This window comes from Hordeum vulgare, chromosome 3H (assembly GCF_904849725.1).
Source record: "Hordeum vulgare subsp. vulgare chromosome 3H, MorexV3_pseudomolecules_assembly, whole genome shotgun sequence".
In the NCBI taxonomy this organism is placed as follows: domain Eukaryota; kingdom Viridiplantae; phylum Streptophyta; class Magnoliopsida; order Poales; family Poaceae; genus Hordeum; species Hordeum vulgare.
Window position 1 is genome coordinate 113,213,160 of NC_058520.1, and position 27,170 is coordinate 113,240,329.

Here is a 27,170-nt window from a genome sequence, read left to right on the forward strand (position 1 = left end):
GCCAGGTACCATGTTCTCGCAGGCATATTGCTTAACAAGTTGTAGCTGTGGGATAACGACCGTTTGAGCCCTTGGATAAAACCGGCAAATAAACCAGTAGCCACCAGAACGGTCTTTACAACTCAGATCTGGGACATTACTAGAGTAACTCAACCCCGACTCAAGACGGTTGAAAAGGAGCTGAGAGCATGGGACGATGTCGATAAGAAGAAAGTAGCAGTTCCCTAAGACGGCCGAGAAACAGCTCAGAGCATAGGATTACTACTACGAAAAGAAACTCAACAACTGCCCGAGACGGCCGAAAAGCAGCTCAGAACACGAGCCAGTTGTTGACAAGAGAAATAAAAGTTGGCATCCACCCCGGACGGCTGAAAATAGCTCAGAACACAGGCGTGGTGCCGTTTACCAAAGAAAGACGGGCAAGGGTTCATTCGTGTCCCATACCGCTTTTCCATAGGTTATTGGTCATCTCACTGAAGTGTATAACTGGCGTCCTTCTTTACATATAGCTTATGCAATAGTCGGATTTCTCATTGGGTTGTCACCGTTGTATGATTAACTCATATGGCCTTGGTAACGTGGCCACCATATATATTGGGTCTATGTGGCTGAGTGCTTGATTCCTGAAGCAGGCTGGTGTCTTGACTGACTATTTTGTCTTCTGACCAACTGTGGCGGATTTAATCCTTGAGATGCACGATGATATGCTGCCAACTGTTAGTGTAATAACTTGTACCAGTGAGAATGCGATACCTTTCCAACAAGGGCTTACTTAGCTTGTTTGTAAGTCATCGAGGGTATCGTGTCTAGGAAGACTGGGTAGCTTGTGCTTGGCGCTTCGATCGGGATAGCTTCTTGAAGAAGCATGGGTACCATATTTCAAGTGCTTTCCTTCCTTGAAGACTTGCTGGATAAGAATCGGTGCCTTATGCTATAAGCTTGCTGTGATTTCTTACTGGAGAAGCATGGGTGTCTTTGAACAAGGAGTCGTGTGTCACATTGAGGAGGTCACCTGAATCTTGTGCCATAAGCTTTTTGGGTAGCTTGCGGGGATAGATTGGGTTGCTTATACTTGAAGCGTCCTTTTGCAATATGCAAGCTAAATGCATGCATATATCCTTAACGTTCCTGTTGTTGGTTACCTGTGGTATGCAATAGCGTATTCGGCTAACCCCCTTCCTAGACACTAAGTTCATAGCTCATTCTGACTTCCATTCGTAGTGTAGCCGGTTTTAAATTTTATTCATGACAGACTCTACCATGTATATGAATTATACCTTTGGCTCGAACTGTACGCATCTCTTCCTTCTTGTTGATTCCATGTTTGTTGCTGAAAAAGTTGCACGGATGTATACTTGATGCTGTTAATTCATCTGGTCGGGATACCATTTATATTCGGGCTCGATATTCCTGATATAATGCATTCTGCTGAAAATTCCATATCGCTGAACTGAGCTTCCGACTGTCTGTCTCTTCACTGTTTCCTTTGAGTCCAATGTCGGTGAGCAATTTCCATAAGGGGAAAATAAGGTAACACCAAGGGCCCAAAGAAAGAAGCAACCGACAAACAAAGCAGCAAAAATCTCATACTGTAATAGCATACTCGACATGTATTCACAACAATGATATGCATTCCTACTTAAGCACAAAAATCTCGCAAAAACTCCGGTACTACGATCTAACATGCTATGGCGGTGTGCACGAAGGTGAATCAATGTGTGGAAGGGGGTCGGTGTAAACAAAGCTACACCAAACAAGGGCTTACACCGGTTCCGTCTGGACAGACACGGTGGCAAGGACGAACTTGGTGAGCGTGGGTCGGAGCACAGGGTCTCGACCATGTCATCATCAAGCGTACACAAGAGAACCGTACTCGTCCAGAGAATGGATGGCAGGAGAGGATAACTATGAAAAGAAGAGCTTGCGGGCATTGCCCTTTTCTGATAATCAAGATCAGTAAGGGTTGCCAACGCGGCTAGAGGGATGGGCAAGATCCTGGATAGAAGCATGTCTATCACCTAGACCATAGGGTGGCTCAAGAGAATGCATTGGTGTGGTACCGGTGCATCAATCCAACAAGGGATCGACATCACCAGGCACCTTGGCATCACTCCGCTGAAGCGAAGGTGACACCACACCAAGGAATAAGAAAGCTGGCTGGAGAGTGCACAGGGTGAATCGAAGTCGATGCCACCTACACTCACCAGATTCATCGTTAGTAATAGCATATCTAGTCTATATGCATGCTATGCACAATCAAATGCAACAAACAAGTGCAACAAACCAACTGGATCCTGTACTACCGGTTACTAACGCTCGCGCGGTCTAGGGCGTCCTACAGCCAGACCTGCTCTGATACCAACTCTTGTGGCACCCCGCCTCAGAGGAAACCGGAACGCCACGTATTCCAACCCAAGGACTAGTCTTCTAGAATACGGAACCGTTGGCACATAACAAATCAGCTCTTTATTACTATGGAAACGATTAATTACATCGCCTTGGCGATACTACACCTACCTACGGTAAATACTACTCTAGCAGCAGAACAACTACCGATATGATGAACTCCACTCCGCGGGGACTCTGGCTGGAACGCGCATCCTAGCTCGCAACTCGGAATCTTCGACAATCAAGCAATCAAGGCATGACCTGCAAACTGGCATGACAAGCCAGGTGAGTACACTACAGGAATCAGCTTCTTTGCCATCTGCCATAGCGGACGGCAAAGGGCCACTCCACGGACGACAAAATTTCTACGATAGCTTTCGTCGGTATAGGGCATTCTTTGCCGTCTGCCGGTAGGAAGCGGACGGCAAAGGGGTTTGCCATCTGTCTGCCATAGCAAGCAGATGGCAAAGGAAGCTAGACGGCAGCCGATAGGGCAACTCCGTTAGATAGCTAACGGAGCATTTGCCGTCTGCCGCCCGGAGGGGTCTTTGCCGTTTGTCGGGAGGCGGGTCTTTGCCGGGGGCCCTTTGCCATCTGCCGGGGGCGGCCCTTTGACGTCTGCTAGCTGATGGCAAAGGGCTTTGCCATGTGCTGGCAGATGGAAAAGAGCCTGTATTGCTCCTTCAAGCAAAGGGCTTTGCCATGTGCTGGCAGATGGCAAAGAGCCTGTATTGCTCCTTTTTTATCTGTTTATTTTATTTCCCTGCATTTTCATATACCACAAATATACATACATACATGCATACATATACATTTCACAGCATCTATTTTTCATACCACAAATATACATACATACATGCATACATATACATTTCACAGCATCTTTTCAGACATCTTCAACACATATATTTCATAGCATATATATTTCCAACATCATCATAAAATATTTAACAATCTAGAGAACACATAGGCTAGCACAATACATAGTTTCACATAGTTCATATATATATACATGCATAAATTTTACATTGTTCGTCAATACAAATGAAAAAAAATTAAACACTAGCACTCCATCAATGCCAGCTTCCTTGAAATGAATCAAATCTGCAAATATTGGAGTAACTAAGAAAATTAGAAGAAGAAGAAGAAGAAGAAGAAGAAAAAGACTAATTAATGCACAACATTTCTCCATATAAAGCTAAGACATTTTCTACAAGCATCACTTCCAGGAGTAGAATCCTAACTACAAGAGCATCAAATAGCAGCAGGACTATATGAACCACACCATTTAGCATACAAGCATCACTTAGACCATACCATGTCCAGGAAGGAAACAGAACATGATACAAGGACATTATAAACAGAAGTGTAGCTTCAAGTATGTTTTGGTTGTTTTTTTGAACCAGAAATCTTATCAAATAGACCAACCAATCATGTCTTAATACCAAAAAATAAACAAAAGTGTTGCGGCAAGTAGTGCAGTAGGACTATTCAGTTCAACATTATTTTAGTAGCTGAAACTTAGAAGTTTAGTTAACCACTTAGAGCACTAACTGAAGTAGGAATCATATCAACTTGCACCAAGAAGCGTGGCGACACACCGCGCCCGTAGAGGCAACGGTAGATCGATAATGATAAATGGATGGTAAAATACAATGGTTACAATACTAATTTTGGAAGGCAAATTACAGTGCTCATTAGTTTACATGAGCACAAACTCATGCACCAAAGCGTACACCAAGGCGATAATAATTAGCTTTAAACAGAATATGATTTTCCTTGCATACAAATTAGTATTATTTTTCAAAAACTTCAGATTGAAGTCTGGAATTAAATAAAATGCCATACACATTGACGCATATTTATGGATCTTAGTTATTTGATGGGGAAGATAGATGTGGAGATAAAAGACATTCGTATCAAGCTTAACAATGAACAACACTATTTCCCATAGTTGTTTGTGAGAGATATAGGTATCCAAATCACAATGTGTAAAAGAGGTGAACTAACAAAGGAAACCATCATACTTGAAAAAACGTAAAGGTAAGCATGGAGATGATATTGTTGTTAGGAGCATTGCATATTACCATGATGTGAGAGGGGTCTAGCCCAGCCAAGTCTGCAACAGTTGCTTATGTTAACTCACATCGATTCTGCTCCATCACTTGTGATTTAAGGTGATAGGGTGTTCTGCTGGTTGCATAGTTGCAATAGTAATTAGTTTGCAGACCTAATATAAAGTTGTTACTAAGAAATAGTCATCCGTCCCAAAATAAGTGTCGCACATTTAACACTAAGTTTGCAGACCTAATGAAAAAGTTAGTTGAAACCACACAACGAATTCTTAGAATTTTATTTGAAGCATGAAGCAGTTGTCTGCACTCATGCACTGCTTGAGTGCATGACCATTCTAATTAACTATCTACATATCAATCAATGAATAAATTGAGGGAGAATAGGGGTACTTTGCCTCACCTATGGGAGTATCTTCGTAGATGATTGGAGTGACAAGTTGAGGGTCCAACCTGTAGAAGAACTAACTATATGTTGCCAAAAGGGCCTCCCGTCATCAACATACCTGGAGATATTGAAAAACATTACTCCATGCATCGGCATATTTTTTACTAACAGGTTTGAGGTGTTAACATGAAATGCTTGACTGGGTGAATAACAAATGTGTACAAAAATCCACATGCCCTGAGGCTCGTATGTTTTTATTTTGTGACATGACAACTCCTAGTTCCAAGGAGGAATTGAATGCATGAATGCGAGGCTGATAAGCAACCACCGCCGTACATATATATGTTACAAAAAATTGTCTCGTACGATTTCCCATTCAGATTTGTCTCCTGATAAGTATTATGAAAAACGCACCCAGGATACTCACTGCTGGTAAAGCACACAAAGCAGCTAAAATTTATGAATATGCCAGAAACTTAAGGATCGAATTCTCGCACAAGAATAAATTCTCTACTTTTTGAATACTATGTGAAACTTAAGCATCAATGTTCCTGCCCCACAATTATTCTTTAGCACCATTAAAGACAAATAAAACTATCTCAGCCATATCTAAGAAGGTGATTCCATCAAGCACCAGATAAAACTTGGGACCATTTGAAAAGGACGTGGATGTCGCCTAGAGGGGGGGGGGGGTGAATAGGCGCTTCAAAATATTAAGGTTTAGGCTTGAACAAATGAGGAATAAAACTAACGTTTAATATGTCAAGCACAAAATCTACAAACAACTAGGCTCACCTATGTGCACCAACAACTTATGCTAAGCAAGATAAACAACTAAGTGATAGCAAGATATATTACAATAAACAATATGTCTATCACAAAGTAAAGTGCATAAGTAAAGGGTTCGGGTAAGAGATAACCGAGGCACGGGGAGACGACGATGTATCCCGAAGTTCACACCCTTGCGGATGCTAATCTCCGTTAGAGCGGTGTGGAGGCACAATGCTCCCCAAGATGCCACTAAGGCCACCGTAATCTCCTCACGCCCTCGCACAATGCAAGATGTCGTGATTCCACTAAGGGACCCTTGAGGGCGGTCACCGAACCCATACAAATGGCAACCCTTGGGGGCGGTCACCGAACCCGTACACGTGGCAACCCTTGGGGGCGGTTATCGGTACCCGTACAAATTGCTCGGGGCAATCTCCACAACCTAATTGGAGACCCCGACACTTCCCGGAGCTTCACTCCACAATGATTGAGCTCCGAGACACCACCAAGCTTCTAGGACGCCAAAGCATCCACGAAGAACAATATCAAGGGTACTAAGTACCAAAGGTAGTAAGCTTCTCAACTTCTCACTTCCACGTATCACCGTGGAGAACTCAAACCGATGCAACTAATGCAATGGCAAGAACACACGAAGTGGTCAAGTCCCTCACACTCAAATCCCTCCACAACAACAAAAGCTATGGAGAAATATGAGAGGAAGAACAAGGAGCTCACAAAGAACTCCAAGATCAAGATCCAAGGGGTTCCCCTCACATAGAGGAGAAAGTGATTGGTGGAGATGTGGATCTAGATCTCCTCTCTCTTTTCCCTCAAGAACAAGCAAGAATCATTGGAGGGATAGAGAGTAATCAAGCTCTAAGAATGTCAACAATGGAGGTAGAACAAGAGCTCAACAGATGGATGAGACCAAGGGGGAAGAAGACCCCCTTTATATAGTAAGGGAAGGAATCAGACCGTTACCCCCACTTTCTGCCCGAGCTCCAGCGGTACTACCGCTGGCACTCCAGCGGTACTACCGCTGGCTGCAGCCGTACTACCGCTGGCACTCCAGCGGTACTACCGCTGGCCCCTGGTAGTGCAACGGCACTACCACCGCCAAGAAAGTCTTCGCAAAAAGGTCCGTCCACGAACAACCGCTAGGCAGGCGGTACTAAGCTCCTAGAGCGGTACTACCGCTGACCAGGGGCGGTACTACCGCTAGGGCCAGCGGTACTACCGCCAACTCTAGCGGTACTACCGCTAGGTCCAGCGGTACTACCGCTCACCACTGAAACAGCCATAACTTTCGCATACGAGCTCCGAATCGAGCAAACCCAAGCTTGTTGGATTCAGGACGACAAGGGCTATCCAAACAGGAAATCTTAAGACCATGCGGTTATGAATATGCCAAAGATATAGAGATGTGAGATCTCTATGAATGAAGAGCCGGCAAAAACTCCAACACCGAAAACATCATAGTAGATGCATATGGACTCCGTTTTCGATGAACTCGAGCTTGTCACGAAGATGACCATAAGCTCTAAAACTCACAAAGAGAAACACCAAACAAGAACTAAGAAGTATGATGCAAGGATGCAAATAGTTTGAGCTCTCAACGAACGATACGATCAAGCTACTCACTTGAGAGCCCCCCTTGATAGAACAACAATCTATCCTAACCAGAAAACCTATCAAGGGCAAACCTATACCTTGCACCTCGTCCTCTTGAGCTAGATGATGATGATCTTGGCTTCCTCAAGATGGACCACCTTTCTTGATTGTGTTGGCTTGATGAAGACTAGTTGATTGCTCCCCCATACTCACTATGGGTGAGCCACTCTTCAACATATCTTCACAAGTCCATTGCCACCACAATGGACGACAAGCTTCAAGCATGCTATCTTCGTGCTGATCCACTTGAACTTGCACATCGCAATCTTGATGACGATCACAACTTGACGTCATACTCCATGGGTTGTATGAGATCCTCCCTTTGACGCAAGCCCATGGAAACACACCTAACCCCCACATAGAACTCTCACGAAGACCATGGGTTAGTACACAAACACGTAATGGACAATGCTTACCATACCATGGGATCACTTGATCCCTCTCGGTACATCTTGTACGCTTTGTGTGTTGATCATCTTGATTTACTCTTTGTCTGAGATCTTGATCAACCATTGATGATGATCACAATTTGACGTCATACTCCATGGGTTGTATAAGATCTTCCCTTTGACGCAAGCCCATGTAAACACACCTAACCCCCACATAGAACTCTCACGAAGACCATGGGTTAGTACACAAACACGTAATGGACAATGCTTACCATACCATGGGATCACTTGATCCCTCTTGGTACATCTTGTACGCTTTGTGTGTTGATCATCTTGATTTACTCTTTGTCTGAGATCTTGATCAACCATGTGTCTCTATGACCATTCTTTGGATAATACCTTGAATACCATCTTGGTCATCATATAAACTCCTTGAACCCAACAGATGGACTTCAAGAAGTGCCTATGGACAAATCCTATAAATGTAACTTAAGGCAACCATTAGTCCATAGGAATTGTCATCAAGTACCAAAACCACATATGGAGATATATGCTCCAACACCATTCCAGTTCCTGGATCTTAATCTGAACATTGAGAATTATAGAATCCTCAAAGCTGTCCTTGCAAATATTCCTGTGTTCTGGTGGGAACATTACTTATGGAATTCTACTTCTAACAAACGTTTCTTAGCTTGCAGCTTAACTCAGATTGACGGATAAATAACTCTGCTTGAAATTGTTTCATATATGCATGTCACTCTCAATTTTGAAGAGGCGGTACTTTCATTCCAATTGATTAAAAAGGATAAGTTCAAGACAAGTTAGTCCACACTTTCTTGATGAACAATCCTTGTTTAAATTGAACAAGGGCATTTACAGCAAGAATATCCCCATCCTAAATGCATTTTATTCATTTCAATACGAGTGCACAAGAACAAAATCAGACAGGGCCATCCAAGATACTCCAATAGCGAGATTACACCCAAGCTCGCACTTGGAACAACAGGATAGCCAACCCAAAGGTAAATGCCATACCTAAGTCGCGATTTGCCCCATGGGTGCGAATATGCCTGCCGGTACCTCATCAAGATCTCATCCTCCGAGTACTTCACCCCATACTTTTCGCCTATTGTTCTGTACACCTGAATAAACATTCGGAGCACAAGCCATGTTATTAGTCAAACTGCCGCATGCATGCCCAATTAGCACGGGAAAGGGATATTTCATCCGTAATTCGTGCATGGAAAAATAAATCCACATACAACCTAGAAATGGGCAGGAGAAACAAATCTGCCCAGGTTCACAGAACCCAAATCTACAAGCATGCGCGAACGGAACGGCTGCGGGAGGACAGATCAGATAGATCCAAACACAACGCATTGCCTCGGCGTGTGCGCCACATGGAGAACATGCAGGCCTCTGTCAACCATGGGAACGGCCAAGAGAATCGAGCGGAGCAAACAGAGGGGACATGAATTGGAGGTGCGATATATGGGGGGAGGGGGCGTAGGCCAACTTGGGCCATGGGCTGGCGAGGGCGGCGAGGAAGCCGCGGGGCTCGAGGTTGGTGACAGTGGTGATGACGACCTTGTCGGTGGATTCGGAGTCGGTCGGAGGAGGAGTTGGGGTCGCACGTGCGGGGGCATCCTGACGGTGATGTCCCAAGCATGGGCGATGGCAGCGATGAAGGTGAGGCCGGTGTTGGCGCGGACGAGGGCGTCGACATCGGGGGCGGCGAGGAAGGGCTTGACGGCTGCGGCGGGGTGGTGGTCATCTGAGTACTCGGTGCCGAGGGAGGAGACGAGTGGGGATTCAGTGGATGGGTGGGTGGAGGGGGAGTGGAGGCGCGCTGGCCACCAGTGGTGGTGGCCCTTGGTCTTGGCCCAGACCAGCTCCTCGGTGGCTAGGGTTTGGGGCAGGGGATTGTTCTGCTTGTCAGATGGGGGCGGGGAGGAGAGGAAGAGGGGTGTGGATCTAGGAGAGCGAGAGTGGCGATCGGGGGGAGGGCAGATGGGGGTGGAGAGACGGGGCACTGTTAGAAGGTCGTCCCCTTTGCCGTTCACCTGGATATAAGCTGACGACAAAGGGGTCGAGGCAGAAGGCAAAGAGGCCCTAGGCTGACGATAAAGAGACCCCTGACGGTAAAGAGGATGGTTTTAGCTACGGTGATTTTTTTGCCGTCTGTCTGGACCATCTTTGCCATCAGCCGTGTCTTTACTGTCTACCTATTCAATCTTTGCCATCTGCCAGCAAACGGCAAAGAATGCACTCAAGGAAAATAGTATCTTTGCCATCAGTTAGTTCTTTGCCATCTGTTTGCTGGTAGCTGACGGCAAAGACTTTCTTTGCCATCAGCCAGCAGACGGCAAAGATCAGGCAGACGACAAATTCCCTGATTCCTGTAGTGGTACTTTGAATGTACTCGCAATCTCAAAACAAACATTAGCATTAAAGCAAGACAAATCATAGCAATCAAGATTAAGAAAAGATCCATTATTACTAAAGGAGTAGAAGGGGACCAACTATACCAGGCTACTCTCACCATACTCGGGTGATACCAACTCATGTGATCTTACCAAGATCCTTTAGCGAGTATCCATAAGATAGATACCAGGACTTATCACTGGCACGATGCCCAACGACACCAGCACGATGCCCAACTGTAACACCGGCACGATGCCCAACTGTTACATACTCACACGAGTTCTTCCATCATTACTATCATAGATACGGTTGACCATCTACTGAGATCTGGTCGGGCTTTCCATTAAAGTGGACTCGGATATTCGAATATGTTTTTCACTCTACAGAGGTTGCACACTTTACCCACACTCTGGAACACTGACCTCGTGATCCCATTCGCGTGGACCAGCATTGCTCCAACAAAACTTGCCTGCACCGTGACCCTTTCATCGTACCACCGGCAACCACTCCCTTCCGGATTCCTACCCTGGGTGGCCCTGTGTCCTCATGACACCTGCCACCGTCGTGGCCAAACAAAACTGTCACAAACGGGGACGGGGACCCCAAACAACTCAACTGGCTCACAGGGTTATCACCGCCTACCGGGCCAAGGTAGCGCGCGTGCATAACCCTCCCTCTTTGGAGGTATCGATGAAAGCGATCACGCGAACAACTCAAGTCAAGGCCATCCCATATCGGCAAGAGGTGGTTGTGCGGATGGGCCCGGACAGGTGATTCTGATCAACCAACTAGGTATCTTATCCTGAATAATCTGTCAGAGCTGACACTCCAATGTCATAGCAATTTGATAAGCTCTAGCCACTACTGTTGATCCATGTTCACAAAGTAATCATAGACAGTAATCTCAACCTCATGTTATCGACTAGTGTGTAAGACACTAGTCACTAACGATCCCATACTCATCTCAGTAATGATTTATTCTACAGTGCATACTCACATTCCAGACTATCAACAGATATATTTATTATTAAAGCAGTTGATGAGACTAGAATATTGCGATGCAATAAAGCAAATGAAAGTTGTGGCTTGCCTGGGATGATGGAACCACCGGGAAGAAGCGCGAGAAACTCGCGGAAGGGATTGCGGGAAACAGTTCTCTCTCGGAGGAGGGCTCTTTACGGCAACGGCAACATGGCCATTTCCACTGTAAGATCACATGGTGGAAATGATACCATCTTGACGGGCTCGACGAGACGAAGATGTGGCCTTTGGAATCACTGGAATCAGAGTCATGGATAAAAAGATATAAAGGTTTTGGTGGCACGGACTGATTTGAGATAAAAATAATTACAATAGGGTCCCTCGCAGCAGAATTGGTCGCGCATTTGGGGAGAATACGTTTTCCATTGAGGAAAGCATAAACGCTCCCGATGCGTTTCCACTTAAACCGACGTGGCAAGGCGGGGCCGGCCACAGGGTCACTTACGGGAGGGGCCCGCGTTAACCTTCCCCCCCCTCTCTCTCCTCCCTCCTTACCTTCTTCCTTCTCCTGACAGGGAAACACATGAGGAGCGGGGGTGCTCAGCCCCCGGCGCTGTCGTCGCCTCGCCGCCCGAGGTCCTCGGTCGGAGAGCGTAGGGGCACCGCCGCTCCCTGCCGCACCCGAGGGTGGCCGCGGGCTCGCCTAAGCCGGCCTACGGCGTCCTCGCCACTGACATGGCCGCGCCATATGAGGAGCTGCCGGGGAACCACGCCGGCGGGCTTTCCCCGACCAAGAGGAGGGCGGTGGCGACCCTGCAAGGTCCTGGGGGTGCTCTGCCCGCGGATAGAAGAGAGGGAGAGAGCCACAGATCCAGAATCGCCGCGGAGGTCCGGCGGCGGCCTTCGGCCATCGGAGGGGGCGGGGAGCTTCGGGACTCGAAAGAAAGGGGCTGGGGCTTGCTGCAGAGGAGGGGGCTTCGGGGCATGCCTTAAATAGCCCTGGAAAGAAGCCACGCAATGGTAGCCGAAGCTCCGAGACGACGACTCCGCGACCGCATCGCAGCAGGGCGTTGGGGCCGACCACAGGCTAGGAGACGAGGGGGAGAAGACTGTGGAGGGTACACGCGTGCGCTGGGGACCTCTCCGGCACTTGCGGACAAGCCGGAGCTTGCTGGAGAGGACCTCCCGTCGCGGTCAATGCATAGAGCGCCATTTTGGCATGCTCTGAGCGTGGTCACCACGTGCACTACGTGCTCTGGTGTTCCACTGCTCCCCAAACCATGTAAGCAATGGAGTCCCTTCATGGAATAGTCCCCCAGAGGTGATGGCTCAAAGAAAAAGACCGTGTCTGGATGGGAATGATCACCTGAAGTTTCCTGCAGCAGATTTGGATACCACATGGTGAACAACAAGAAGGAGATAAGGTCAAAATGTTATGTCTGGGAGGCTTAGGGTAGGAAGCACTACAATCCTGTAAATTGTGAGAAGAAGAGGATCAAGATTTGATATAGTTACTTTGCAACTCACCAATTTGGCTAGAATAGGTTTTTTGATGTGGCACTCACATACATGCTTGGATGAAGCTGGAAATTGGAGGAGATAAATATTTTAGAGATGAGAGGATGCTGTATAAAATTCATGCCATCGTGATAAGGCCAAGTGGCACTTCCTTCATACAGTTTCTCTCTGGACAGAAACTTAGAAGAATTACTCGGAATAATTGGCTAAATAAAATGGGGTCAAAGTTGGTTTAGAAAGCTTTTATAGATAGGATAATGTTCTGGTAAAAATTCAGAATTTATCGAGCAATATAAAATATAGTTGCTTCACAAATCCAAATAATGACCAGAGACAAATATTTGATGCTATGGTCACATGGTTGAAGATGTGATTCTTGAATTTGGTGGAGAGGCATTATTTGAACATATTGAGATGATGGCACATATTCAACTCATTTGAGCACTCCTAGCTAGCACTTGCTTCACAAAGCTTTCTCTGGATCAGAAACTTTGGAAATTTGCCAAGAAATTTTACTAGCTAATTTGAGTTGAATTTTGGCATGAGGAAATGATATGGCTAGTAAAGAGTGCCCACAAAATTTTAGAGAAATCAAGCAAATAAAAAGGGTACTTGCTTCGCAACTTGACAGATAGGGCAGAATAAGAAAAGGAATTATTGAGGAATATTTTTTAACATGGCAAAGAAATATTTCGTCATATCTGAGGAAGATATGACCCAATAGATTTATGAGAATTATTTGAGAATTTTTGGAGAGATATAAATGGGGGTTGCTTCACAACTCAAGGAAAACAGGATTATTCCTTTACAAGAAAAAGGAATATTCCCATGGAAAGGAATCTTGGGATTGGCTCAAGATGGAAATGGCTAGGTCTTGGGGTGGTTTGAAGGTTGGCAAGCCACTAAGAAAAAGAAATCAAGCATAATACTTTTAAGTTTCAAAACTATCAAACCACAGGAAAGCAAATCTAGATGAAAATCAAAGAAAAAGAAATGGGCAAAATCCAGGGTGTTACACCGTCTCAGCCGGCAGTCGGTCGAGTGCAGCCTCGTAGAAACCATGGATGTGATCGAGGAGGACGTGTATGTCATGCCAAATGCTCTCACTCGTGACGCCATATGGAAAACCATTGCTGATGCGGCGGAGAGGCTTGCCATGCATGTCGACGGACGCGCTTGCTCTTTCTTTGTGGCTTTCGGGATCTGGCGATTGGGGCCTTGGCAGCGAGGGGAGGAGCAATGGCAGCAGCGACAGCGATTCCTCGTTTTCTCGTTAACCTTTTCTCGACTTAAAGGGGGAGTTGGTAGCTTTTTCCAGGGTTTTTTCGTCTTCCCTCCCACCTCCTTCCCATTTTTTTGTCCAGTTGATTTAGTCCCTCCTCCCATCATCTTGTATTTAGTAATGTATTTATGTGAAAGAATCAATCAAGATTATTTTCGAATGAATCTTTAAAGACCAAACTTGAATTAATTAACCTTACCATAAATCGCCCAATCACATCAATTAATATTTTCATACATCATCAAATTACATTAATTAACATTCCGTTCCAAATTTTCTCTCTCTTTCTCCTCTGAGATTCCTCTTTTTTTGGTCTCTTTTTTTGTCCCTCCTTCGATCTCAACTCGTCATTGAGGAGTTTTTAGCCCAATACACAGTTTTTTGGGTACACTCATCTTTTTTCGTCTAATTATTTTTCATATCTCCACCCACCATCCCCTCCAACTGGTTTATTTTCACCTCATCTCTCACACAACGAAAGAAAAATGAATCAGAACATTCCATGCAGGTGAAAGTTATTTAGTAATGTTTTTATGTGAAAGAATCAATCACGAATAATTTAAAGATCGAATCTAAATTAATTAATCTTATCATAAGTAGTTCAATCACATTAATTAATATTTTCATACATCACCAAAATTACATTAATTCAAATCATCATACATGCCCAATCACATCTCTAATCAAATCTTTTTTTGAACACATCTCTAATCCAATCATCCAACAAGGCCCGCCACGATTTGTTTCCTACGTGGATCGTGAAGGACGCCATAGCCGCCATATCAGAGCCCATCTCCGTCGTTGGGATCCGACAGGATCCACCGCCTTTAGGTCGCCATCGCCTTAGTCGTGACGGGCTCGGTCATGGCCGCTCCCACGTGCACCTAGCGAGATCCGCCACCATCATCACCCAACCACCGCCACCTCACCGCCCTATATCGACCTGCCGCCGCGCCAGCCCATCATTGAGCTCCCTTGTGCTGCTACCATGTCGACAAGATGTCGTGGTCGCTACTCCAACGGGAAATCAAATCACTGAGATGCTTTGTTCTCTTCTTTATCTTTACATGAACGTACTTGCTTTTACGGTGTAATTAGGTGCAATAGTCTTGGTCATTGTCAAAGTAGAAGAAAGCTATATGTATGACCAACAATGGATCACGTACGTCAATAGAATGATGTGGCTTCGTCCCTCCCTCATGCTTCTAATGCAAGATGCATAGAAATATTATTCATTATCAAAAAATGACTTATCGTGCAATCATGTTCTAATGTGTTTCAATAATCTCTACTTCTAAAGGGGGAGTTGATACCTTCTTTTCCAAGGGTTTGTCTTCTTCCCTCCCACCTTCGTTCGGTTTTTTGTCTGGTTGATTTTGTCGTTCCTCCCATCATCTTATATTTAGTAATCTATTTATATGAAATAATCAATCAAGATTAATCTCTAATGAATCTTTAAAGACCAAATTTGAATTAATTAATCTTACCATAAGTCATCCAATCACATCAATTAATATTTCTATACATCACCAAATTACATTAGTTAACATTCCGTTCTAGATTTTTTCTCTCTTTCTCCTCCCACATTCCTCTTTTTCGTTTGGTTTTTTTGTCCCTCCTTCCATCTCCACTCCTAATTGAGGAGTTGTTATCCCGATACCTGGTTTTGTTTGGTACACTGGTTTTTTCTTCCGTTTATTTTTCATTTCTCCTTCCACCATCCCCTCTTACTCATTTATTTTAACCCCATCTCTCACACAACGAAAATAAATTAAATGAATCACAACATTCCATGCAGGTGAAAGTTATTTAGTAATGTTTTTATGTGAAAGAATCAATGATGAATAATCTAAAGATTGTATCTTTTTTTGCGGGGGATATCAAATCTAAATTAATTAATCTTACCATAAGTAGTTCATCACATTAATTAATATTTCCATACATCACCAAAATTACATTAACTAAAATCATCATACATTCCCAATCACATCTCTAATCAAATCTTTTTCAGAACACATCTCTAATCCAATTAGGCAACGGGGCCCTCCCCGATCTGTTTCCTACTTGGATCGTGAAGGATGCCCTAGCCACCATATTGGAGCCCTTCTCCTCCATCGGGATCCGATAGGAGTCGTTGTCATCGAGGACTAAGAGGATCCACCATCTCTAGGTCGTCGCTGCCTTAGCTGTGACGAGCTCGGTCATGGACGCTGCCTCATGCACCCGACGAGATCCGCCACCGTCATCACCCAACCACCGCCACCTCGCCGCCCTATGTCGTCCTGCTGCCATGCCAGCCCATCCCTGACTTCCCTTGTGTCGCTACCATGTCAAGAAGATGTTGTGGAGGCCACTCCAACAGGAAATAAAATTAGTGAGATGCTTTTTCCTCTTCTTTATCTTTATATGAACGTATACTTGCTTTTATAGTGTAATTAGGTGCAGTAGTCTTGTCCATTGTCAAAGCAGAAAAAAGTTATATGTATGACCAGCAATGGATCACGGCAATAGAATGATGTAGCTTCGTCCTTCCCTGATGCCTCTAATGCAAGATGCATTCATTATCAAAAATTGACATAACATGCAATCATGTATAATGTCTTTCATTAATCTCTACTCCTATACGGGGAGTTGGTAGTTTCTTTTCCAGGTTTTTTTGTCTTCTCTCCCACCTTTGTCCGATTTTTTGTGTGGTTGATTTCATCCCTCCTCCCATCATCTTATATTTAGTAATGTATTTATATGAAAGAATCAATCAAGATAAATTTCTAATGAATTTTTAAAAACAAAATCTGAATTAATTAACCTTACCATAAATCGTCCAATCACATCAATTAATATTTCCATACATCACGAAATTACATTAATCAACATTCAGTTCCAGAATTTTTCTCTCTTTCTCCTCCCACATTCCCCTTTTTTCAGCTGGTTTTTTGTCCCTCCTTCCATCTCCACTCCTAATTGGGTAGTCGTTAGCCCGATACACGGGTTTTTTGTACACTAGTTTTTTTGTCGGGTTATTTTTCATTTCTCCTCCCACCATCCCCTCCCACTGGTTTATTTTCACCTCATCTCTCACACAATAAAAAAGTGAATCAGAACATTCCATGCAGGTGAAAGTTATTTAGTAATGTTTTTATGTGAAAGAATCAATCACGAATAATTTAAAGATCAAATCTAAATTAATTAATCTTACCATACGTAGTTCAATTACGATAATTAATATTTTCATGCATCACCAAAATAATAGTAATTAAAATCATCATACATGCCCAATCGCATCTCTAATCAAATCTATTTCAGAACACATCTCTAATCCAATTAGCCAACGAGGCCCTCCCCGATCTGTTTACCACGTGGATCGTGAAGAACGCCCTAGCCACCATACCGGAGCCCTTCTCCGCCGCCGGGATCCAAGAGGAGTTGTCATCGTCGAGGTCTGAGAGGATCCGCTGTCTCTAGGTCACTGCCGCCTTAGCCGTGATGGGATCGGTCATGGCCACTGCCGCGTGCACCCGGTGAGATCCGCCACCGTCATCACCAAACCACCGCCACCTCATCGCCCTATGTCGTGTTGCCACCATGCCAGCCCATCCCTGACCTCTCTCATGCTTCTACCATGTCGAGAAGATGTCGTGGAGGCTACTCCAATGAGAAATCAAATCAATGAGCTGATTTGTTCTCTTCTTTGTCTTTATATGAACGTACTTGCTTTTATGGTGTAATTAAGTGCAGTAGTCTTGGTCATTCTCAAAGCAGAAGAAAGCTATATGTATGACCAACAATGGATCATAGCAAGATAATGTTGTAGCTTCGTCCCTCCCTGATGCTACTAATGCAAGATGCATAGAAATCTTATTCATTATCAAAAATTGACATATCGTGCAATCATGTCTAATGTCTTTCATTAACTCTGCTCGGAGGAGCCACCAACGATACATACGTAAGTGCATCATCCATCTCAGATTCCCAGTCACATCTATGATAATTGGAGTATATTCATCTCCAATTATAGCCTCACATTTTTCTTTTGCATTCATTTACAACCGCATCAACTTGGATGTGTGATACGTCCCAAACGTATCTATAATTTCTGCTTGTTCCATGATCTTTTGGGTGACATTGTTATATGTTTGGCCACACTTTTATATCATTTTACACATATTTGGACTAACCTACTAACTCACTGCACCCAGTGCCAGTTTCTGTCAGCTGATGTATATTTCGCAGGGGCTTTTACCCAATTTTTCGAAGCCTGAAAAAATCCAGAAATAATATATATAAATCAGCAAAATGGAAGCTTTCGGATCACTGAAGATGGACCAGAGGGGGGCCAGGGGCCTCCCAGGCGGCCTGCTGGTGCGGCCTGGCCTTAGGCAGCGCAAGGAGGTCGCGTGGGTGGGTCACACCTCCTCTGATGCCCTCCTTTGGCCTATATTTAGAGTCCCGAGAGGAAACCCCAGCAGACTTTTCTGGAATCGCAAATTTCTCCATCGTTCCACCACCGCAGCGCTTCCGAGATCGGGAGCGTCAGGAGACCTCTTCCAAGCACCCTGCCGGAGGGAGGATTGACTTCTGGGTGCTTCTCCATCGCCATGGATGCTTCCCGGACGTGATGTGAGTAGTCCTCCTTGGACCATGAGTCCATGACCAGTAGCTACGTGATGTCTTCTCTCCAATCTTGTGCTTCAATGGTTAGTCCTTGTGAGCTGCCCTACATGATCAAGGCATCTATGTAATTCTCTTGCTATTGCTATGCTCGGTTTGTTGGGATCCGATGGATTATGAGATTATGTTCAGATTGTTATGTGTTATATACTTGATTATCCTTTTATATTGTGTTCCTTAGTGATTCATGCATATTCTCCGTTGCTATTTATTGCTTTGGCTGAGTAGTAGATTGTAACTCCAAGAGGGAGCGTTATGCATGATTGTGGGTTCATGCCCCTCGATGTCTAGCTTGAGTGACAGAAACATGAGACTAGGGGATGTGCTTGTTGCCACCAGGAAGAAGACAACAGTGCTTGTGACCACGGTTGCAAGGATTGTTTACCTTACGCAAGTAGCATAATTAGCATTGCGGTGCGATCGTAATTCTGTCAATTGCCCAACTGTGATTTGTTTACCCTAGCATAGTTGTTTATCGTCTTTTTGAAGAGAGATATCACTACTGAACATCATGTGACTCCGGTCCATATCACCATCATAGTTTACACCTCCATCATTTACTACTTTCATTTACTTTTCCGTTGCAATCACTATTACTTTCCCGCTTGTGTTTTGATCCTTTGCAAACTAGAAGGCCGGAGAGATTCACAACCTCTCTGTACTCGTTAGGAGCAAAGTTATTTGTTGTGTGTGCAGGTCCACGTCTTCTGCTAGCGCCAGGGTAGAAGACACCTACTTGTTGAGCCTAGGAGTCCTCTTGGTTCGATTAACCTTACAATGTCCGTGTAAGGGAAATTTGTTGTTGACTACATCTCCACTTTCCACTCTGGGTAAGCAACGAGGGGCAAGAAGTATATCTATCAACTCGTCATCAATGTGTAGACCTGGGAGTTGGAACAAGTCACCAAGAGAAGCCAGTTCATGTATAACATAATAGGTGAGGAGTAAAGCCATGTCATATTCCATTATTCCATTCAGATTTCAGAGAATACTACAATATTTTTTTATATTTGGCTCTACAGGTGGAACTTACCGTGAGATCCTACCCAAATTTGAGTACTTCTCCAAGGCATTGTACACCTTCCATCTCGCCCCAAACGATCTCAATATGGGCTACTTCACGAATAAGACTACCAAACAGATTGAGGTCTATGGCCCCGATCCCAAGGAGCCAATTCAATCGCGGCAATTCTATGTTCGTCGTGGCAATTCAGATACAATTCAATCTAACTTGCTGAAAATCTCTCTCACAACCAAGAAAATTTTAGTTTTGCTTCTTTATAAAAAATCAAGATCTTGGCATAATTAACATTGTATGATGTGTGTTGGCTACAATTCATTCATGCTTGCGTCGAATTCTTTGTTCATGGAAATAATTTATAATTTTATCTCTATACTAGACATGTAATATAACTTATACAAGAAGAAGAAGCTTGCCAAGTTTTATCTCTGTACTAGACATCTAATCTAACTTGTAGAAGAAGAGTACTAGACATGTACATTCTAAGGCTGAGCAAGGCTTATATTTACTTGTAGAATAAGAAGCTTGTCAATTTCCTCTCAACGAATTTGCCAGGCTGGTCTCACAACTGAGCCATATTTGCAATCTCAATATCTTGTTGCTTTTCCCTCTGTATCGTTGGGTATGAGGCCCAACTTTTGCGAAATAGCAATCCGCCTTTTATGCATCCACTTGCAAGTTGCAACCATTTGAGGCAATGTCTCATGGATATTCACTGTCAAAGAAGCAAGAGACAAGCTTAGATTTACTACTATGTTGTTGATAACAAAAATTAAGTTGCATTAGGGTTCATGAACTACTTATTTTCATCTTTGAAAAGAAAGTTCGGAGATATATATTTATATGTGCCGACCTTTTCCTTCTTTCAGTGAAAAATCATGCATGTGGCCTTCGTGTTATATTACTGTAACCTTTCATACACGTAGAATATGTGAACTGAATAAGTCAAGTTTTAAAAGATCCAACAATTCCCGACCTTAAAATTTTATTGTAGTTTGTTTAGCACTAAATGTTGGAAACTAAAAATCTTGAGAGGATCTCATGCATCCGTCTATAGATTTTACGAGTAGATATGTGGAATAGTACTTGTGTTTGTGTTTCCTACCATGTTTGGTTACATTAACTCATCCCTTTGCTTTACCAAGAAATTCTCGAAACACCGCCATTTAAGTACTTTTGCTCGTGCACCGAGTGGTTGAATCAAGGATGATGTCAACAGTAGAATGGTAAAGGTTCTTTGGTTGATGCGATTCTGATTGCACATAATAAATACTGAAGTTGAGTACTAGCTCCAAAGAGAGTAGTTGAATTACTGATAATGGAGGTAATTAAGTGGTTAGCTAAAATGATAAGGATTTGTTATGTTCACTCCATTCATGTGCCTGATTCCCTGAAAGTTATTATCATATCGGATGCATATGTTTTCCTAGACGCCCCCACTCCTCCATCGCCAGGTTCTCCATATTCTTAGACCCCTCCCTTCCGTTACAAACATCTCCCTAGCCATCGGACACTGCATTTTTATTCACTGACCTACAATCCTGGAGAGTCTCATTTTGTGTTCACTGACCTACCAATCTTACAGGACATCATAGGTGCAAATAGGAGTTGAAGGAAAGCATGTTCTAGAAGAATAAAATGTTTATGTGCACACAACTTAACTACGGAACACTAAGCATAAAGATATTGATGAGAATGTTCGAAAAAATTGGAATATAATGATGACATATGGTGTACATCTACTAAAAATTACAATCAAAACCAAACAACCAGACTTGCGTCGTAAGTGAACTATGATGAGAAGGTCGACCGCTTTGATCCTGCGTCTGGCTGGCCCCATTCCTCATCCGCCGCCAGCAACGATGCGTTCTTCACCACCATGTGGCCAAGAGGACAAGGTGCCTCTTTACCTCCTGTTGTGCTAGCTCGCAAGGCAAACTTGTATCCCTTTGAGACCTACAACGAGAATATGAGTTTTCTCCACACCTACAAGAACTTAAGTGAGTTTCTTGATTCCTAAAAGTGAGATTATCCATGTCGAGTGTAGGACCATAAAAAACTTCAGGAAGCATTAAAAAATACAGATGAATGTGCCCGTGGGGAAATGTATAATTCGACAGATTTCTTAGTTCCACATAAAGCTTTATCCTTGAGCTGGACTATAGTATCCACCTCTAAAATCACACTTGTATGTTCCCCAATTTTTCACCTTAACTATTGATTACCCATGTATTACGATTACTTAGATTTGCACATGAATTTAATATAAATAATTGCATTAAAGTATTATTTTTTGAGCTAAGTATTCTATTTTGGTATGGATTCTTCATATTTTCTGACAAGAGCATCTCAGAAGTTCACTTTTTTAACTCAAAGGGACGCTACTGGACAATGGGTTGGAGGACGTGGTGCCAGGGTCATATATGTTGAATGGTAAATATGTGTTTTCTATCTAATTCTAGTTAGTGTTGGATGTATTGCATGCTACCACGTTGATCAGAATTTGGACTATGATTTCAATTTCCAAGTATGGCTGATGCATACATGAGTTCCACATGTATTGGGAGGAAGATAGTATGAGGGAGTAAAGAGAAGATTGGTAAACAAGCATGGTGTGGAACAAGGTGATCTTTATCTTCAGATGTGTTCTTATCAACCTATAGTCTGATTTGTATTTTTTTGGTTATTGTGAACGTTAGGTGTGTATAGATGGAAAATATGAGAAGTGGAAGAAGCCACGTTGGAAAGTTTGAGTACAAGAAAAATGAAGGTTTGATATTAGCCTCTAACTTTTTACAATGTTTCGGGAGAATATTATATGGATGTTAGCATGGTTTTAAACTATTTAAATTTCAATTTCTAAATCATAGTGCACGCCCAATAGTGGAAGGGTTTGGATGAGCAGTATGTTAATGCCAGCCTAGATAACATTGACTTCTTCTGTGCCGAGTATCCTCATTGTGCTATTCAATTTCTTCTCTTAGGATTTGCGTTTTTGGTTTTCTTAAAGGCAACTATAATCTAACTTTAGATTATTTATGATCTTATATCTTACTAAGGAAGCCAACATTACCATTGGGCATTACATCACAGTGGTTACAACAAGGGAATCAACACCAGTAGTTGATGCAGCAGTGGCGTTGACGCAACAACGTAGCGACGAGAGGAGTTCCGAGGCAACAACAAGAAGTATGACCTAGCTAGGTTGTCGAGAGCGGCTGGGCCGCAACAATTTCCATGAGTTTGTTCCTTTGTGTTTGTGGTGGAAAAATATAATGCATATCATCTATTACATAATGCAGAGAAGTGAATAGGTTTGGTGACAATGAGAGAAGCAAAATATGAGGCATTATAAACCCACAAAATAGTGAAATTCCCCATGCATTTGTCTATATTTTTTTGGAGAAAGTGGAACAATAAAATATTAATTTTTGTATAATTGGACGGTGATTACAATGTTGAAAAGGGTGGGTGGAACAAGAAGAGGGGTTAGACACAGGAAAATTGACAATGCTTCTAAATGTGTCTGAGGATTGTAAATATATATGTCAAACATGATTGATGTTGAATAACTATAATATTGTGCTCCCTATGCAGCGCATGGGCAATATCTAACTTTGGGATGGAACTTTTAAACTTCAGTCATCCTTTATTGGCCATTTTCCCTAATAAATATTTTCCATGTAGTATAAACATCTAGAGGTATAATTTGTTTTTATTTATTTTTCTATAAGGCAATAAAAGTGCATATATTGGAGACTGAATTAGCTTATAGGACACCAAAGGACCTTTTTGCAACGTGAAGAGGGTTGTTTGATATCTCTTAATAACAATGTGCCGCCAATTAGTTTCTAGCCACCTTTCCAAATCTCATACCTTGATATTCTTTCGTTTCCCCCTTTTAGTCCAATTATTTCTTAAGAACAAAAAATATAAACTGCCTACGTCCGGAATTACTTGATGCTAAAATGGCATCTAGATACATTCATTTTAGCGTCAAATAATTTCCTACTTTAGAAAAAACCGTTCCGTACGTGTGAGCGAAACAATTTCCTTACTTTAGAAAATATGAAAAATTACATTTCATTGGGGACGTCTTTGTAGAAAATTGCATGAGTGAGCAGTCATATTTTTTTCATCAAGTCATACAATTTTTAGGTTAGGATAGAAGGGTAAATGCATGTTGGTTGCTTCAAGAGTTAATAATAGAGACAGTGGCATATCAGTTGCATGCCCAATAGCGGACGTCATATTTTTGTTTTCTGGCAATGCACGTCATTCAACTATACGTACAAGGTGGCAATGGCTGGGGAGGCATCAAATCTCCCTTCTTGGCTCGGAGAGGCGCGGGCTTAAGGGCGGTGCACGCCGCCTCCCCCTTGATGGCGGTGGTAGATAAGGGCGGAGAGCGGGGTAGTTGGCGGGGGACTCCTCCTTAACGGTATGTGGGGAAGTATGGTGTGAAGTAGAGAGGACACCATGACTGAAGATGATGTGGGCATCATCTGGTTTTGAAGGTGGCTCCAGCGGGAAATGTTCCGATACGGCGGGAAACCAAGTGGGAAAGGAAGGGTCTGATAGGAGAAGGGAAGGATGCGTTGTGAGGTCGGTTTTTGTGTTGGGATCACGTGTTGGAGATAAGATGGTCAATAGTCCTGATAATCATATTTCTTTCCCATATATGAGCTGAATTTGGGGAGCCCGGACTATCTAGCAATTGAATTTTGGGAGCTCGTTGGGCGCCTATTTGATATTCCAACACACCCGAATTTATTAGGAAGAAATGAGATTCGATCTTGGAGGCGACCTTAAACATATGTTGAATTTATTTATATGCATCATAGCCCCTAGCAACGCACGGGCGTTCTACTAGTTTTGGTAATTGTTAAGTTAACTGGGCCGGAAGGAAATAGCTGACCCCCGAAACGGATCGTCCGTGGCTGTCACCGTGCCCACTTAATGAACTAGTACTACGTGGATTGGGCTGTTGGTAATCCATTGTCCTAAAGCCCATTTAAATGGGCCTTGTATAGAACAAATCGCCCTCAAACCCGATCTGAAAGGGCACAAAAAAGACTGGCTGTTTGCTCTCAATACCTAAGCTATGATGGAAGATTACTTATGGTCAATGCAGTTCTCTCATCTCTGGACACATTTCTTATGAGGTGCCTTCTTGTCTATAAGGGTGCCATTGAGCAACTTGACAAATACAAAATACATCTATCCTGGAGAGGTAAAGACCTGGAGAAAAGAAATCCACCCCTGGCAGCTTGGGATATGATTTGTAGACCAAAGGATAAAGGAGGGCTTGACATTATTAACCATCAAACCCAAAACACCTGCTTACTGATGAAGATGATCCACAAATTTCTTAACCATGTCGATGTACCTTGGGTACATCTTATATAAGATGTATATTATCAGCAAGGGGTGCCTACAGATGAATCCTCACACTGTTCTTTCTGGTGGAGAGATTGCTTAAAACTCCTAACCACATACAAATCACATGCCACTTGCATCCCTCAGGTGCTTCAAATGAAATGGCTGACTGCACCTCACCGAAAAAGAGTGTGATAATGCGGAATGATCGTTGGGGTGACCGCGGTGGCGACTGCGGGCTGGCGCACCGCACGCCGGCGCCGGCCTCATGTTGCGGAGGCAATAGGTTCTGCACCCTCCCTGACTCGGATTCCGACAGCTCAGATGATGATGAGGGCCTTGACACCAATGGATCTCCTGCGGCAGCGCACTCACCAATGCCTAGTGATTATGTATGCGAGTCGCTTCAGGCTGGATTCTCTGAAGAGGAGGTGGCCGGGTTCATCGACGGTATCATTCCGGTGAGCGACCGTGCATGGGTCGGGGTTGGCAAGGCGGATGTGGTGGAGGTACTCCGGGGAGTGGTGCATCGGCCGACGGCTCCGACGGCAATCTGTCCTTGGAAGGGTCCACTAACCAAGGTATGTCTTCCAGCTCTTACATTAGGCGATTTTTTGGGTTCTTGGAAGGTTGTTGAGGGACGAAGGAAGAAGAAGCGGTCGGTGGTGGGTAGTTCGCCGTCGCTGGCGGTGCTTCTCGGCGAGATCTGAGCGGCTAGGGAAGTCCGCTTGAATTCCTTGTTGGGCCATGCTGGTCCTGACTCGGTAACTGTGGGCTTGGACGCAATAGAACCTGGGCACGCGGCCCAGGTAGCGATCCAATCCATCGTTACGCCGGCTTTCCGCCCAGGTACGCTGCATGGAATTGACTCGGTATGCGAGTTGGGTCATGCACGCAGGTATCCTAGGGCTAGACTCATTGCTAAGTCGGGCTTCCCTAAGCTTCGGTCAGACCGTGCTGTGAAGGTGCCGCCGGCATCCACGAAGGGATCTCGGTGTTCTTTTCTGATGTGAACGGTGTGGCCGTCCGCGGGTGTGGGCAGCAACCGCCTCAGAGGGCACATCTGCAGCTTCTCATGGAGGCCAGCCGGCTAGGGTTCCTTCTAGAGACGGGTGAGAACCGCATAACTCTCAAGGCGCGGGCCAAGGTCGTCTAGACGGCGTCGGGTAGCATCATGGTGCCCCGGGTGGCGGCCGCATCCCGCCCCATGGTCAGTGGGGCGATGATGGATACAACGCTTACGGCGAGGGGAAGCATCACAGATCCTCTTTTACGGGAGGGGGTCGCGGGTACGCCTGGCAGAACATCGATGGTGGTGGAAGAAACTTCCACGGTCCTCCGGGAGGCTTCGTGGAGGGGACTATTGGTCCCAGTTTTCGGCAGTGCGGTAACTACCATCACAACCGAGGAGGGACGGGTAGTGGCAAGCGGCCGCCTCCACCTAGACCTCCGCTACCACCGGCTCAAGTTGCGGAGAACCAGAAGTCTGCGGTGCGTGAGGTCATTCAGGCGGCACCAAAGCCGGTGCTCTCGGAGGCTGCTTTGGACGCGGTCATCGCACTAGCTTCCGTGCAGGTTCCAGTTGTGCAACAAGTGACATCTAAGCTCAAAGATACTGTGTCAGATAAAGGATCTAACATGTCTAACAGTGAAAGGGTTTCCAATTGCGCGCGTAAGGAGGAGAAGTTGACATGTCATCGATGTGGACTCCAGGTACACTTCATTGCAGAGTGTACGGGTGAGCTTTGCGATATTTATGTCAAGCCAAAGCATTTATGTGGAGATTGCCCACTCTTGATTGGGCCCAAGCCGGGGTTTCGATCTATGGACTGTGTTGTGAAGATTTAATGTTCTTTGAGTCTCCTGAAGTCCAGCACACCTTGCATATCTTAGATACATCCTTTCCGGGTACCGTGAAGGTTATGAATGGTACTTTGACTGAGGGACAGATTGTGCAACAACTTCGAATTAGCACCACGCAATTTCCATTGGAACTTGGTTAGAATCAAGGAACAAACTTATAAGCTGGAGTTCCCATCTAAGGGGGATTAAATTTGTATACTCAAATTCGGCATGTGCAGAGTGCCTAGTTCTAGCATCTTCTTGGAATTCCATGAGTGGAAACAAAAGGAGCCACAAGGTACTCCTCTGACTGAGGTTTGGGTCCGGTTCTCTGGGGCACCTCCTAAACCACTACATAATTTTTATGTGACTTGGA